This window comes from Sparus aurata, chromosome 18, assembly GCF_900880675.1.
Source record: "Sparus aurata chromosome 18, fSpaAur1.1, whole genome shotgun sequence".
Classification (NCBI taxonomy): Eukaryota; Metazoa; Chordata; class Actinopteri; order Spariformes; family Sparidae; genus Sparus; species Sparus aurata.
In genome coordinates, this window is record NC_044204.1 from 22,801,337 (window position 1) to 22,806,915 (window position 5,579).

A 5,579-nucleotide genomic window follows, 5' to 3' on the forward strand; every position below is an offset into this window, starting at 1 on the left:
ACTCTTTCGCAGCTTGTTTTGTTCTTTTGACAGACGAGCTGAGAGCTGGCTGGTTAGTGAGGTTAGCCAGCCTTAGCCAGATTGTCCCTTCACTGTGTGGTTCAGTTGGAGGAGCTGAGCGTTTCACCGTTGGGTGTGAAAAAGTCTCATCAAATCAGTTCTTGTCCGACACACCCACAGTTGCACCACACCATAAAACAATTTACTGAACAACAGAAGTGAAAGCATTTCTCAAATTGTAACAAGGAATTATTTAAAGATGGAAACTGAAACTTAACATGGCAACAACCAATTGTGCAAGATGATTGGCTAAGAGGAGGGTTTATAAACACACCTGCACACTTTGATCAAACACTTTCAGACCTACAACTACAACTCTCACAGCTTTTTGAATGAATATTGGATAACAATTAAAACAAACAAAGCGAGAACTAAAGGATCACATTTGTGTCACCAGCAGGGACTGACATTCCTAGTTTTCTGTAAATCTTATCAAACAGTAAGATTTTTGTTTTCAATTTACAACCTTAGAAAACAAGGCTTGTCAGTCCCTGCTGGGATGGCCCACCGGGCCAGACCCAATCTGGTAAGTCACAACAATTTTGAACAATCTCTGTTTTTTTCTATATGTATGGTGTTTGTTAGTCCTGGCATTTATGTGTAAAACTGGCTGATAAAATCCTGACATGCTTAACACCAAATTTGAAGCAATACAAACCATTGCTTTTAAATATGTATTGTTAATTTAATGTCACTTGTCTTTGTAGGGTCCAAAGTGTCGCGCCATAGAGGTAAGTGGTTATTCTATAGATCCTACACCATATACAGTTATATATATATGTATATGTGTATATATATATTATGGATGAGCGAGTACAGCATTATCTGTATCTGTATCTGTTAACCATATGAATGATCTGTATCTGTATCTGTACTCTGGGGGTGACTGTGTTCTATGGATCAAATAATCTGACGCTGTTTTTCAGATCTGCATTGACTTTAATGAAGACCAGTTATTTCACATGGCTAGGGTCTAAGTTTGCACGCTGTGGACTGACCACATTTACAGCTGTGCTAAAAACACGCTCAGACTGGACACTTGTAGTGCGTGAAGTCAAAAAAACTGCTTAGAGCCAGCTGACGGTAAAAAAAAAAAAAAAAAAAGGAAAAAAAAATCTCCGACAGGCATAGACACAATGCGAGTCACATTCTACCAAGCACCACGTCTGAACGAACCCACGTTTACCAGATTGCATGCTTAAAATAACATACCGGTTTAAAGCCACACCCATTTTAAGACAACCTGACCCACGTCCTGGTTAAACCCCGCCCACTTCCAGGTTATGTCCCGCCCACTCCGAGTACAGATACAGATGATTGGTTAACAGATACAGATACAGAAAATGCTGTACTCGCTCATCCCTAATAACTGAGTACAAACCTAAGTAAAAACAAACCTGAAGCTGAATAAACCCTAAACGTTAACGGAAAATACCGCAAACCTGAATGACTGAGGGAGAGACAGACAGCTGTTCTGTGTGTGAGTGAGCAGAGCGGGACACAGAAACACATCTGTATGTGTGTAAGGGAGGGGCGCTGTGACTACTAGCCTATCACAGACACAGTCAGCTACCCAATGAGGATTTTCATTCAATCCGAGCACAGATATTGACTCGTATTACTCGTATAATACTCGTACTCGGCAAAAGTGCTTAATCCGTACAGGATACTCGTTTCCGAGTATCCGGCTCAACTCTAATATATATATATATGTATATGAATATATATATTGCAATTACAACCATAGTTTAAAAAAACAATTGTAAAAACTGTGAAATATCAAAATGACACATTGTTTGTAAACCAACATCAAGAGATATTCAGTTCAATACTTTGATATTGTGGTACTTGGATTAGGTTACTGACAACATTTTTTTTTTGAGCTAATTAAGGTCAAGGTCGAAGTAAATTTTATCATTTCCAAATTAAATTTTACACATAAACAGGACAGAGAATGACACAGCGCTGTTTAGCAGGCTGATGGTAGCAGGAAAAAATCATTTTTTGAATTAGAAACTGTATCAGATTAACCCAACATCCAAAGATCTTCAGTTCAGATCACTTGAACCTACTTCTGAGAACATGTAGACCCACTTTTATATGTGCACTTTGTGACTGATGGTAATGAATGTACTTTTCCTCCCTAAGCCGGACAGCAGCAGACAACAAATTCCAGAAAAGCGTCAGAGACAGGAGACACCATCGACCAGTTCCACCGAACTGCAGCCCTTCATAACCCAAAGGTACTCTAAGAAATAAAATGCTGTATTTAGTCAGTCGAGTTATAGCAACTGGTGCCATGAAAATGAGATTTAAAAATCTCTCAAGAACCCAAGACGAGCTTTCTGCCCTGCTCCTTATTCCTGACAAAGATTCTCATGTCCTCCATTTGCACTAGAATTATCAACTTAACAGTGGAGGAACGGAAGGTTTTTTGATGTGACGTGTAGGATGACCTCATTTGTTTGTGACTGTTGAGGAAACAGAAAGTCATCTGTGGTTCCTTCAAGCAAATGAGTAACTTGTTTGCTCATTTACAAGCTCACATGAGTTCCTCACTAGTTAATCAAAGTGTTGATTTTCTTTAGAGAACTGTTTTCCTGGACTTTGAACTGTAATCCATCGTATTGAGCAGTTTCAATGTGTTTTGTCAATTTCTATTTCAAAGCAGAGAGAGAATAAAAGAAACATTTTTCAGCTCTTTCTAGGCAGTGCATGGGGTATCTTACAAGTGAATAGTTAAACAACATAATTTTTAATTATATTATATTATTATTTATATGATTTTGTCCTGTGTGTTAGTTAATGTTTTACCTTTGTCATTACCCAGGGAAGAGGACCAGCAGCAGGAAGATCATCTCTCAAGCCCGGAGAATATTATTTTTACAGAATTAGCTCTAGAAAAATGTCATTTGTTTAAAGTCCAGGATATAAATTCATGGAAACCATTCATTTTAGGACTTATTGCTTACTGTAAAAGCCTTTGCTTGCCCTCAATTGAAAATACCAATAATTTAAACCCAGTGACATCAACAACAGCCAGTGCTCAAGATTCACAGGCTGTGGATGTTTCACCAAATAACAACTCCTTGGATGGTTTTACTTATGATATAAGAACATTTAGACACTTGTTAACAGAGAGGTTAAAACAAACCAAAGATGATGACGAAAAAACTGTGCTGTTTAGTGGAATAATTAAATTACATTCAATGATAGAAAAATTAATTATCCCTTCAGTTGATCCAGGTGGACACTTGCAGTCCCTCTTAAATGAACACCAAAAGAAACACTGCGGAGAGGAAAAGCAGTACGCATTTGCTATTGTGTATTTTAAAGATCGTAAAACTGTGATTTCTTCTTTATGTTATCCATGTCATTCAACAAAGAGAAGTCATTCTGATTCTATCATTAGAGATACATTACACAGTGAGGAAATATTACTCAAAAACCTTGATCATTTCTTTCAGAACAATGGAGCAAATGTACAGCATGTTTTTATCTACACGCACAACAGCCCTTGTACGAAGAGAGAAAAAGCTCATATAGATCCGTGTATGTCTCTACTGCGAAAAAAAGCAGATCATTGGCACAATGAATATGGATTTTCTACTGGTGTGGCTTTCAAAGAGTTTTGGGGACAAAGTCGTCCAAACTATTTCAATTATGTCACAGTAATTCCTTCAGACGGCAGTGCTTTTTATCCATACATTGGAAAATGTGAAAGTATCCCCTTCAAATTAGACTGGAAAGACTTCAATAAATTAAAACCCGGGGAGATCCTGAATCTCAAAGATGTTGAAGACAGAAAGAGGCCGAAACAATGTAAAGACATTCAATCTGTTATTACCAGTCTTAAAAAATTGGCAAAAACATTATTTGGTCTGAAAACACATCATGTTGAGAGGGGAGAGAGAATGATTGTCCAAAGTCTTGAAAACTTCCAAGATCTGGACATTGGGATAAAAATCTCCAAAACTCTGAGAGAGAAGTGGGTTGAAATGGTGAACAACAGTTTCTTGTCACTTATTAGAAAAACAATAACTGCTGATTTCAACGCTGCACAGGTTCATCTTGCTGTAGAAGATCTTCAGCTGGGGGAAAACAGCCCCTTACAGCTCTATCACATCCTGGATAGAAATCAGAATATGTTGAATTGATAAAAAATACATTTTTTGAATTGATATATAAACTCTGGGTAACAATTGTAATTATTGTACTGGTTACAATTGTAACTCAAGTTTGTTCTGGATCTTTGTTGTCTGCTCTGTCCTGAGCTCCTTACAATAGAATTTTAATAATCTAGAATGTGTGTGTGCTTTGCTTCCTCGTCATCGTGTGTGTGCGCTTTGTTGAAGAATGAAGACATTACATTGTTAATACAAACTCAACACTTCCTGTGTCCGTCTCAAATTTAAAGTCCTCTAGCATAAATAGCTCAGTAGGCTTTTTAAACATTTGCACAGACTTCATCGTGGAAAACTCGTTGACTTTCGAGGGCCACATAGGCACTTGAAATGTAGCTACTGCCACCTTGTGGGGCTTGTACATTACAAAACTGCCTGAAACACCTGCAGTGACTGAAATGGGTCCAGTGGCGGTTCTATACCAGTTTTAATAGGAGGGCCAGGTTGGGGCCGGCTTTTTTGTTAGGGGGCACATACAACCCGGAAAAAAGGATAAATCCTTCATTCAGACAAAGCAGTGTTTACAATTTCAGCAATTTTGATCGGGTAGCAAACTGCTGAGACACTTTATTTCTGCCTTTCCCTTCAGAACAAAATCATTGCAAGAAATCTGTCATTATATAATTAATACAGACTCCCTGTCAGGGGGGCCACAAGGGGGTCCAGACTCAGAGTTACGGGGGCACTGGCCCCTGTTGGCCCCCCGCCTAGAACCGCCAGTGAATGGGTCACTAACACTTTAGATATTTTACAACTGCTATTACTAGAAATAGGCCTAGTAGTTACAATAACACTAATAACAATTGTTACCATCATTATTATTATTATTATTATTATTATTGTAATATGTGATGTAATTCTTGAATACATCTGAATAGTTAGTAGTCAATGAATAAAACTGAATAAATCTAACATACTCTACAATTAATTAAATCTTTTATTTGCTTTATGTGTTCCTCAGAGGAAGTCTTTATTTGCATTTGTATTGAGGTAATCCAGAAGTAACTTAAAGTAATCAAGTAACATTACTTTAATATTGTGGTACTTGGATTACGTTACTGACTAAATTTTTTAACAGGTAATTAGTAACTGTATCGGACTACATTTTCAAAGTAACCCTCCCAACCCTGATTATAGTGAAACTTGACTGAAAGATGCTTCTGATAAGAAATCAATTATATAAATCCATTCAAACTAAGAACTCTCCATAGTTTTTCGTGTCTTATTCTATAATTTATGTTGATTTACGGCAGAATGCAGCAGAACAGTCAGTCTTAATTAAAAGAATGATAAATATTAAGAATAGTTCTTCTGATGGTGGCACTAAAGCAGCTG

General features: G+C 37.4%; 1 long non-coding RNA gene across 1 annotated transcript; it reads left to right on the plus strand.

Moving 5' to 3' along the window:
- The first annotated feature begins 353 nt into the window (after nucleotides 1–353).
- LOC115569254 (uncharacterized) lies at nucleotides 354–2,304 on the plus strand. Its single transcript, XR_003981526.1, has 3 exons — nucleotides 354–586; nucleotides 768–791; nucleotides 2,209–2,304. It is a non-coding gene; the product is annotated as an uncharacterized LOC115569254 (long non-coding RNA).
- The last annotated feature ends 3,275 nt before the right edge of the window (nucleotides 2,305–5,579 follow it).